This window comes from Pangasianodon hypophthalmus, chromosome 5 (assembly GCF_027358585.1).
Source record: "Pangasianodon hypophthalmus isolate fPanHyp1 chromosome 5, fPanHyp1.pri, whole genome shotgun sequence".
Lineage (NCBI taxonomy): Eukaryota > Metazoa > Chordata > Actinopteri > Siluriformes > Pangasiidae > Pangasianodon > Pangasianodon hypophthalmus.
Genome location: NC_069714.1, coordinates 10,768,448 through 10,780,424, shown reverse-complemented (window position 1 = coordinate 10,780,424; position 11,977 = coordinate 10,768,448). Strand labels below are relative to the sequence as shown.

The following is an 11,977-nucleotide window of genomic DNA, read 5'->3' as shown; positions in this document are numbered from 1 at the left end:
ATTTACAATGTTAGATTTTTTTTTTTTTTTCCTCAAGAGATTTAGGGTTCAGGTGGATAAAAAAGCCCAGCGGTGCATCTGTACATGTTTGCACATGTGTGTGTGTGTGTGTGTGTGTGTGTGAGGTCTATCTAGCAGTGATGCAAATTAGCTTGGCATCCTATACATTAATTAGGATTCCCAGAGGAGTAAACATGAATCGTGATTACCTCTGCTGCATCTTCCAGGAACTCTAAAAAAAAAAAAAAAAAAAAAAAAAATGCTGTACTGCACATTTCATTGCTTGCAACTGAATAAAAACTGCTTTTTTTTTTCTTGTGACATCAAGTGATTGATAGATAGAGAAGAGAACTGCATGTCATTGCCAACTTTTATGTTTGCACTTTTGCCTGTTAAAACTGCACAGAGACTAAAATTCTCTTCACTGCTCATATGCAAATATTCCATCAAACTTCTTTTTGTCATATGCTTTGACATTTCTCACAGTGCAGGTTCAACTTGCTTCCACTGTCAGTAGGAAGAAAGACTCTCTCTCTCTCTCTCTCTCTCTCTCTCTCTCTCTCTCTCCCCTCCCCTGCATGTGGGGAGGTACTCAACCGTGGCTCCATGGCTGTGGCTCTCTGAGCTAGGAGGGAGCAGAGCAGACATGTCGGAAACCTCCCACGAGGGGCCCCGTGTAATTCGATGCACGCTGTTAAAGCTTAGAGTATATTGTCTTCTCTTGCTTATGAAGCCTCCACCCACTGGCCCACCCTACATTTAGTGGATCATGTGACTCTGGTAAGTCATTTGCAAGTACAACAGTTCTCTGTGAGCCCCCATTCATTTCCTGAGAACTACCCAGAGCAGCTGAGAGGAGAGGAGCAGAGGGGAGGGAGTCTCAGAGAGCGAGCGAGGAGAGGAAGACAGAGAGAGAGCGGACTGTATAAGGAAAACAGTTTCTGCCGCTCTGCAGCTCCTGATCAGGTCTGTAGATCTATATTTATATAATTATTCACTCTCATTTTCCTTGAGCTCTCAGTTCTGTTCTTTTCCATGTATAGTGTTTTGTTGGCTTGTCAGTGGCTTAGTTCTGTGCATCTTGTTAAACTGTCATTATGCTGTCATGTCAAATGACAAGTCAGATCACCTCTTGTTCAAGCTTCTATACAGCATTACATGAACATCCCAGGCAGGCGCTGTCAGAGACATTATGGAATTAATATTTCTATAGAAAGAACCATTCTAGATAGGCATTTTTATTCACTTTTTAGTGAAGTATTGTGCAGCATCACAGCAGTTGTCCTGTAGTTTTATTTGTACTTCTACGACAAATATTTGGGCTTCTGGTTTCTTTTCTTTCTTTTTATTTTTTTTAAAGAATTGCTGTTGATTGCTGAGAGTGTTTTTCTTCATTAAGTGTTGACATACTTTCAGAGATGTGCGTGTGTGTGTGGAAAAGGATGCTTGTGAGTAGTCAATACTCATTCTCTTTCTCATTTACTTAAAAAGTTTGGGTGTTATAGTATGTGTATGTGTGTGTCAATATATGTGTGTGGAAAGGGATGACAGATATGACAGATTTGCTTGTTCACGAAACGCAATGGCCAATGGATTAAAGCTTGCGAGGCTTGAGTGCCGGTGGAAGGACACCAGGGGGGTGGGAGGTGTGTGTGTGTGTGTGTGTGTGTGTGTGTGTGTGGGGTGGAGGCTCACAGGCCGGGTGTTGCAAGGGTGGTGTCTAGGATGTCATCTGCTCCTCTGGCACTTGCAGGGGAACAGTCATTGGTATTGATGGCTGGCTGTCAGTGCGGCTGTGGGCTGGCCTGTGGCTGTTCTTTTCAATTACAGCAAACCTGGCCAGAGCTGACAGCAAAGGCATTTGTACACAGGAAGTGGTGTTGGGCTGTAGGATAGCATTGGGTGTCAGTGTGTACTGACCTGTGGTACTTTACCCTGTATTATTGCTTGCCTGGAACTGTGAGGCAACTGGTCACTTTAGCTGCCCCCCTGCTGCTTAAGGCTATTCAGCTAGAGAGATTACGTCCTATTTAACTTTCACTCGCTCTGTATTTATACCCCACTCTGCTCTAAGACATTGGGATGTGTGCGTGGGTCTGTATGAGCTACAATACCGATTAAAAAGTTTTAAATGAACTCTGTTGAAAAGGTAGATACTGTAATAAAAAATCAATTGTTTACTTTGTACACTGAAACACAAGATCAGATACCCTGATCTACATTGACCAGCTTCACATCACCTCTGATCCATACAAATCAACATCTTCTTTCTTACTTTCAAATGCTTTGAAGAAAGAAATCCATTGCCCTTGTCTCTGTCAGGAGCGTATTGAAGCATACTGTCTCTGGTTCCCAGATAGCAATTAACCAGGTATAGGGGTTCAATAGTAGCACACAATCATCAGAGGAAGGTCTGCTTATCTTCTTATCTCCACCGCTTTCCAGTTTACTCAGCTGCATTGCAGGATTCCATTAAAAGTCCAGTGTGGCCTCAATTGGGGGAGGAGTGTTCAAAGTTAACCACCTCTGTGTTGCCCAGATGTGTGTCAGGTTAGGCCAAGAGGGTGCAGATTATTGATGGGCACTGCCTGACGAAGGACTAGAGGGGTCAGCTGGTAGAATCCATAAAAAGCGCCCTTCATCCTCAGGGCAAACAGGCTCCAGGGCTGAGTTACAGCAAGAGAGCGCCAAACTAGACTTATCTGTGGATGACCTCTGACCCTGAGCTATGGTAGTCCAACCTAAGTGACAAATATAGTAGGTACTGAGGCAAAGCACACAGTGATTAAAGAGATGTTTTCATAATGTACAATGAAAACAATAAGCCACTCAGTCCAGTTCCTTTTAGGGAATGATAGATTCAGGAGTGTATATTGGATTGACACAGTAACCCGAGTGATTGGGAGTGATTGGTGTGGGCCAAAAAAGTAAGCCATAAAAAAAAACAGCACTGGGTCATGTTATTCTCCATCACAAGAGAGATAATTTCATGTTAGTTATCAGTGTAAGTTACAGCATGTGAGAAGCTGAGAATACTTTACTCACTATTGTCGTGCATTCAAATGACTCAGGCACATATACACAGAAAACATCAGAGAGAATGATGTCACTGTTTCACTCCCAGAAAAATCGAATTTTATATTACACAAGTAATAATAATAATAATAATAATAATAATAATAATGATAATAAATAACTTTGCACACATGTGTATATATATATATATATATATATATATATATATATATATATATATATATATATATATATATATGTATATGAAAATTCCACAAATTAGGTTTGCTTGCCAATACCACTCAATAGTAAAGATGCCAAAGTTTAATTAACTGCAGTGTAGGTCAAAGATGTAGTTACATTTTAAAGAAAGACTAACAATCACAGCAAAATAAAAGTTACCAATTAGTATGAGATCATTTGCATGTGCTACTTAGTGATTAATGTTAGGAACATAAGGTTACTAAACAAGGTTCCTCCAACCTACTGTATTGATGCTCTCTAAAGGCTTGGCAGTGAAGCATGATAATTAGGAGCCTGCATGTAGAAACGACACTCTCATTTTCCTGCTTTCTCCTCATTTCGACATTTTGCAAAGTTGACTAAATGTTCTTGTGTGTGATCTGTGGTGTGTTCAACCCTTGACCTGTTTGTCCAGCACTAGTTTGTTTACTAAAGCTGTGGAGGAAAGAGGGGCCAGTTAAACTTTGACACAGTTAGCGGAGTATGGAGGGGCTACATTGGCTTTAGTGGAGTATTACACAGTACAAACTATTTACCTGCTGTAGATAAACTTTCACAGCAACTGAGGCTTTGGGCAACTTCAGAAATGGCATAATACCACATACCACTACATATTTTACATTCCATACTTCTATACAAAATACCAGGAACGACTAAGGATTTCAGGAACAATTCTTCTTATTTTTTTTTCCCACAATTTTGACTTCTTCCCAATATGCTTCTATATGGTGTCAAATCATACCAGGAAAATCATACTGAGAAAAATGTGGAACAAAAAAAATGTAGATGCAATGCTTACAGGAGACTTAACCAACCACTCAGCATTCTTTGTGCCAAAACAGTTTTCACTGCCTAAGGTAAACTGGGACACTTACAAAGCTGACTAATTTGTGTTGGCAATGATTTTCCTAAAATGAACGCAAATATCATACTTTATACATTATATTACATACAATAATTAATCTCTGCTTTATAGTCTTTTTTAAGATTCAAACATAAACATTTGTTTATTTATAGGATAAAGCAAAGTATAATTCTATATACTATATACTGTATATATAGTAGTTTAACACAAAATATATATATATAAAAACCTTAATGCTGCATTACCTGCTGTTGCTAACTTGTTAACTACTTTCACACACTAACAACCTGATTGTAATAACACAAGGCAAGAATTGCTCATAAATGTATGTTAGTCTAGGAAGTGATTCAGTTTCACCCCGATAAATCTGGCTTTCACTTTCTTTATGTTCAACAGGAACAGACGTCACACATTTCTGCTTATAGCAGGCAATACACTGTATATAAATACAAATATGTTTGTGCTGCCAATAATTTGATTGAGTCTAACATTTGGAAACTTGGGCTGTGGGATGTAGGCTAATGTAAATTTATGGTGGAACAGAAGTGATTATAAACCACATTCACCATTCAACCAATACTTGGTTGCATTGTGACAAGCCACTTTTGGTGGAAGTCATTTTTTATGGCAGAAGAAATGGTCAATATTAACATAGATATTTCAAACAGTATTTCTAGTATCTTCGCTTTTATTTTTTTTCTTAAGTTGTAGGAACAGTAGGGACACTAGAGGTTGTGTGCTATTGTTAATCATATTAATCATCAGCTGTTAGGATGTAGACTATTACATATATATATATATATATATATATATATATATATATATATATATATATATATATATATACTGTACATGTGTACATGTGTGTGTGCGTGTGTGTGTGTCTTTATAGCATGTTTATAGCATGTTTTGGCTGACTGCAGACATTTAGAGTAAGGAGTAAATTGTTTATATTTCATTACTCTTCAAAGGCTTCATGATTAAAGCTAGAAAACCTTATGTCATTCACCTTACCTTGTCCTTGGTCAGGGGAAATTACTGTTTACATCTTTTAAACTCATATTCCTGTTTACATCCTGTTTACATGTTGGTTTGATAACACCTGTTAAAATGGTAACTGGTTTCATTACTAATTAGTGCTTAGTAATTGAAAAGTTGACTTGCTTTTGTTGAAGTTGATAGCAAACACAACAGAGCTTAAGAGTCCCTCACCATCTGATTTCATCTGCATCAAAATAGTGTGCCACAATAGATGCCTTCATCATTTACAATCTTCCAGCTGGAGGAAATCCACATGGAATAAGGATGATAGGGCCTGATGAATATAGTGAGTAGTGAGTATATGATTGTAGATGAAGAGTAGTATGAATCTCTGTCAGTGACAGGAAGAGCAGAGGAGCTGCGCCACGCGGCGTTTATCCACTGTAGTCTCTCGTGCGTCACCATGACAACACACCCGCGGTCCTCTACTGTTGGTTGCTGAAACCTGAGAGGACTTATGGGGAAGTTAGCAATACAAAGTGTTGTTTAGTCGTTGATTTGATGACAAGATCAGCATGTTGTGTTGTTTGAAACTAAAAACCGTCCATTTATGTGGGAGAGTGGAAGCATCTGTGTAACTGCTTTAGTCAACATGAGCTCTCTTTAGACCACCAGTCAAAATGTTTAAGGAGACATTAAGCAACCATATGGAATCAGTTCAACAAGAGGATGTATATTATTAATAAGAGGTTTAACTTTTCTCACTTTTGAATCCTACACTGGCTCTGACTTTCAATATAATAGTGAATATTAGGTGAAATATGAGAATCTAAACTGTATTGAAAACAGGAGTCGGCCCATGTGAAGCATGAACATAAACACAGCTGCTTTTTGTATTAAGTGGTCCCTGAATGGGCCAAATTTCAGTTCTAAAAATACTCTCGCAAGACTTCCTGTATTACTTAACATTTTAGTGGTATACCTTTCTTGTTTCAGTTGTTATTTGGTCGAAAACAGTGTGTGAGTAATATAAGTGTAAGCCTAAAGTTTGAAATAGTGAACATGTCTACACGTAGTAGCTGTACACTGTCAAGAGCTGTGTGAGAAATGTGAAGCTGTGTTTATAGTGTTCTTGTATACCACATTGCTCAATCAGTTTGTTCAGTGCTCAATAAGTGTGTGTGGGTGGGTTTGCAGGAATGTGTACACCGCTTATTGAAAACGTTGCCCTTGTGTTTAACTGTGTTTCTAGGGGAGATGGTGCATGAGTTGGAACACATAAATATGGCCATATCAGTAATCAGGATGTGGAAGTAAATGCACATTCTCCTGCACACTTTAAGGTGACAATAGATATGTGTGAATATAAGAGAGTGTATGTGGTTGGAGGTGTGTGTGGTTTCAGTGTTTGTGTACATGTGTGTATATATTGGGGGCAGTGAGAGACCAGGCCATGACTAAGGCAGACTACAGACTACCCATTAAGAGTGGGATATAGCCATCCCTGAGGGACAGAAGACTTGGTTATGGTACAGATGATAATGTACTCCACCATGTCCACCCTGAACTCCTTGCATTCCTCTGAGCAACTGCGCGCACACACACACTCACACACACACACACACACACACACACACACATACACACCACAACATCATATGCACAAGTTTTAACAGATTCACAGTATAATGCTACTTTTATTTTCACACTGCTCCATATTTATATTTGTGCCATAAAGGAATAGTAAGAGTATCTGCTATCAGTTATCTTTTATCTTACGCTGAAAGTTATAGCAAACAAGATCGATTCCAGTTAAAGCAATGTGTTATATGTGTTACATAAGTTGTAACATAATGTGTTTTTATTTTGCTTGAGATAAAGAATAGGAAATGTGCAAACAGCATAATCCACTCAGAACTCCTTGACCTGTAATTACTCAGGCTATCACTGCACTCTTTGCCTTATTAAACTAAGTTCATTTAATATTCATATCTGTGATACATAGACACAATCATACTAAAAAAAAACAGAGTACATACTGTATAATCCCTGATAAAGCTTATTTTCTTTAGACCCTAAAAGACAGAACAAAATTTATTTACTTTCTAACTATGATGTGCATTTCAAAAACATGCAAGATAGCACAGCTTGAGTGTGTCGCATTATTTTTGTTTCCTACATCTGTGCTCTGGGTTGTGTTTGCTTTGGATGAAAGCGTTACCTTTCTTTAGAAAAAGAGTCCCCCTGCAGCCTACAGCTGGTCCTGGCACTCAGATGGCTTCTGAAAAGTTAGCTTGATCATGTTTTAAATGTATTTAGCAGAAAGATTGGAACAGCTGCACGTCTAGACCTTTAGGAACCGGGACTTTGTTCTTCCTTGTGAATCACAAAGCAGGATTGTTGAATCCATTGAAGCTGAAAGAGGATGTGTTAACTAATTAAGACAGTGTTAGATCAGTACCTTTATTGTAGCCTGGTAGTGATTAAACAATTATTTTACTCCAGAATGGTATAAATCTTAGTAAGCCAATACCAGTGTTCCTTGGAGATGAGCAAAGGATGTTTTACAGTCGATGGTGGGTGACAGTACTGATAGTGAAACCTGTCAAATTTACAGGCTTATGTCAGTGACATGACTAATTACATTGGGCTGAGCTCATTAAGAGGGATTAATGACATGTGAATGAAAGTGACATTATGAATCTGCTTTGTTAATCATGGCGACCTGTCAGTAGCTCAAGAAAACTCACTGTTCAATAAGCCAGGTTCTGTGTTGAAGCTTGTCATTATAGTGCAAAGCAGACCACAGGCACAGAGGATCACAGGCATGGCATGGAGCAGCCATCCTTTTAGAGGGAAAGACAGAGAGGTTCATTAGTGTGCTGCAGTGCATTACAGATCAGGCCGGCTTGTCTGTGTGTGCACTGAGGGCTTGAGGTCAGTACATAAGGAGCAGTGGGTGCATGTCAGTGATTGAACAGTCTTTATTGATCCAGTCCAGGTCGTTGGTTTCACCACCACATTCTGCTATCGGGGTTCTCCACAGTGATCAATCCTGTATTGCTACACACCTCTTAGAGCAGTTAAGGTTTTTTGAGTCAGATCTATTTTGGAGCACCAGCCACTGATACCCCTGCACTTAAACAAAGAGGAGCATGTAGCAATAGGAGGGGTCATGTGCTTCTGGTCACATCCACTATTTTAAGGTTATGGGTTGCATATACAATAGAATCAGATCATTCATATTTTCTGAACTGTAGCCATTTGTAAATAGATTGCTGGCTAGGAGTAAGCACTGTATAGGTTATAATTAGTAACAACTATTGTGTGTGTGTGTGTGTGTGTGTGTGTGTGTGTGTGTGAAATATAAAGCACTGTGATTTTGTAGAGGAGAGTGCAGGCAGAGGTCAGACTGCAGTGGCACTGCCAAATTTAGCAGAGGAACCAAGGATCAGGAAGCCAGACATGTTTATGAGAAATGGCTAAATCGTGCAAGAAACACCCACATATAGTTTTGCTTTGACTCTAAAAAAGTTTCTTTGCAAACCTTTAACTAAAAACTGTTGGCTTAATGTGCTTGTTTAATGCCCCAAGCATGATATAATAGATGTAAACATCAGCATGAAAAGCAATTCCAGAGAAAGATGTCAAACTGCACAGTACCCAAATATTCGAAAATCATTAAAGCCGTGTTCTGAATGCAACCTGCATTTTTTAAAATTTTGTCTCATTAACCCAAAGTTCAGGTAAGTGTTAAGTGGACTTTGTCCTCTGTTCCTGACCTCCTCCCCACCGCCAAACACGCACGCCACCTCTCTATCTGTCTACATTGACCAGTGTGTAAAAACATTATGTAATATAATATATAACAGTTATACTTACTAACATTAATACTATGTACTTTATATAACATTTAGCAGCTGGATGACTAGTGTAGTGAGCCCTAAACGTAAGCATAATTTGGATCATCAGTATAAAACCTCTAGTATTGCGTTAGCATTATTATGAGTGTTGCTCCAGAATTGGTGAGATAACAGTCACTTTTATAGCACTTAGCCTGAGTACAGACCCTGTGTATGTGTGTGTGCATGAACCTAGAGACCATTTCACCCCTACAGAATTACTGACACAGGATCTCCCCATGCAGAAATAGCCGGAGCCCAAGGGCAATCCACTGGACTACAGGCACTTCCGTCAGCCCCATAGAGAGCCCACTTAATGTTAACACCAGTATCAGCATTCTATTAATGGGCTCCTGCTTCCTATCAGGTGATTGGGGCCGCAGGAGATGCTGAGAAAAGTGATGTGCAGTACGGCTGCCATTTTGGTATCTGTGTGTTTTTTTTTCTTTTTGGATAAAGGGTCTTGCTGTGGGGGGTTATGAGCTTTAAGGCTTGTTCACTTTGTCCTCTTATTGTGTTTTCTGCTCAGGGTAAAAATAGCCTGTATGTACCTAGACTACACTCCAATGTTTCTAAACTACACCCTTGCCAGGTTCCAGCACAAGCCTGTGAGGATAAAGTCATCACTTCTAGCACATTTACACAGTTCATCTGGATTTTCTAAGATTCTCCAGTTTTATCTCTCAGTAGGAGCACATTTGTCAAAGTTATAGGATTAATGGAAGCAACAAGATGAGAATACAATTCATTGTAAGAAAGGCATGATTTGTGACTGGTGATTTTAGCCAAAGGAGGATTGCTAAGGGGGTCCCCTGAGGTAAAGTGCAGTGACGAGGACACACACACACACACACACACACACACAGAAAGAAAGAACTCTCGCTGGGACTGAGGCAGCATATTCCTCTTGAGTTCAATTCAAAAATGTCCCAAAAGCATCCAAAGTCTTAGGAGTGACTTGCTGCCAAGGAAAATGCTTCTTATGAAATGGAAAGTCTGAAGTCATTCACCATGTGCCAGAACAGATTAACAGACGAAAAAGTGTCCACCAGAGTATAGAGGGCTGGGGTTAGGGGCCCTGCAATGTTAGTGGACGAAGCGTGTGTGGAAAATAAATTACACAATGTCTAAGGAAGTTCACTTTTAATTCAACTTCAGTGAGAGTCGGTGCTAATACTCCTGCTAAGCTTTTACACAGTCATTCCACTCTCACTGCTCCAGTGACATGATCTGTTGGCATGTGCACTTTGAATGGACAGCGCTGAAGTGATCTGTGAGAGCGAGAAGTGGAAGGCTTACTGCCACATATGTGGGTGGTGCTGGCAGTGGTGACAAGCTCTTTAAAAATTAACAAAAACCCAACAGAATTAGCCTGGCAATTGCCACGTAATGAACTGGCTATTCCCCTTTTTCACTAAAAGCATGACAAGTTCCTGTGAGAAACACAGGGGAAAGTGAACAGAACAGCTCCTTTTGGTGCTCTGCTGAGGTTGTTGTCAGACTGACTCATCACATTGGGGGTGTTTGGTGGGGCTTTGGAGAGGGAATTGGCTTTTGAACTGATCTTTCTCTCAGACACAGTGCAGAGCAAGCTGGAGGAAGCCCTCTACTCCTGTTCTGTGTGAACTCTCACCAGAACATATGATTTTTGATGTTAATACCAAGAAGATCACTATCTGAAAAATGAGATTGAAAGAGGCAGGAGAACCACTACAATAAATCCACAAACAAGACAAGGACAAGAAGCTTTGGGCTTTGAGTGATAAATAAGATATATTGTACACTTACAGTATAAATGTTCCTTGAAAAAAAAACTGCAATGGAGCAGTAGTTTTTCATATTAGCTCTGACTAATGTACACAGCATTTGTATGATGCCATCTTACACATCCAAATTCTAAAGAACAGCAGATATAACTCCACTAATTCCACATGATGCCTTCACTAAAAACAGGCAGTTTACTCCAGACTCTGCCCAGACCGTGCATCCTTTCTCACATCACTCATACCAATGCAATACTGGGTATTGAGAAACATTACCAGATTAAGTCTGGCAAGAATACAAAAAAAATGCAGTGAGCCCCTGGCTATAGAGGACTAAATGCTCAGTGCTCTTTTAAATTACTATGTGGCGGGGTCACTGTTGGATCTGGAAAGGTCACGCTTTTGCGTCCTGGGCTGCCACCTCATATTGATCCGCTTGTCATTTGCCGAGCTCCAGTCTACACTGATTCCTGTCTACGCAATGCAGTGGCCTCCATCAGGTCCCATCCTCAGAACAGTGCTGGATCTGTGAGTTGTCACGGGAATGCCATCAACCTCTCCTCCCTCCCTTCCCTCTCTTTCCCTTATGGCCAGAACGAGTACTGGGCGATCACTTTTCCCATTGGCCATTTCTAGTTGAATTGCCCTCATTCTTTTCATGAGCCTCTTGGGGGCTGGTTCTGGTGGTGCATGGCAACAAGATGCCTGAACACTCACCTCCGTTCACACTTGTGCTCACACATGGGATCACCATTTCATTGCACAGCCATAGTGAAATGGAAAGATGATCTTTAATCTGTTCTCTATAACAGACACAGGCATATGTACTGGATCACACAGTGTCTTAACTTGTCCTGTCAATGGATACATTAAGAGAGCCCTTTTTCTTATTTTTTCATAGTAGCTCTATAGACATAGAAGAGTGTGGTTTAACAATTTATTTTTGATGCTCTTGTGGCAAAGTTGGAACAACGAGAGGTACTTAGTGCAAATGGCGTTCTTAGTGAGGGGCAAAATTTACATTTTAGCATTAAACCTAATTTTCGTATTTCATTTCCACTCATTTATTAATTAATTTAATATTTTTGCTTTTGTATTTTAGCTACTTTTCACTAGAAAAATCCTTCACAAATGTTCTTATACATACAACATCAAACAAAAACAAAACATAAGACTGTATATTTTTGGAATATCTTTGTGGCCATCAG

The 11,977-nt window shown here is 39.7% G+C and overlaps 1 protein-coding gene across 2 annotated transcripts in view; it reads left to right on the top strand.

The window, feature by feature from the left end:
• Window positions 1-625: 625 nt before the first annotated feature.
• Window positions 626-11,977, top strand: part of klf12b (Kruppel-like factor 12b) — a 37,990-nt gene continuing 26,638 nt past the window's right edge. The window contains exon 1 of one of the 2 annotated variants that reach the window (XM_026912743.3): window positions 626-966. The gene's annotated coding sequence lies outside the window, so the exon portion shown is untranslated. The remainder of the gene's footprint in view (window positions 967-11,977) is intronic. The other variant, XM_026912742.3, reaches the window with a different exon arrangement.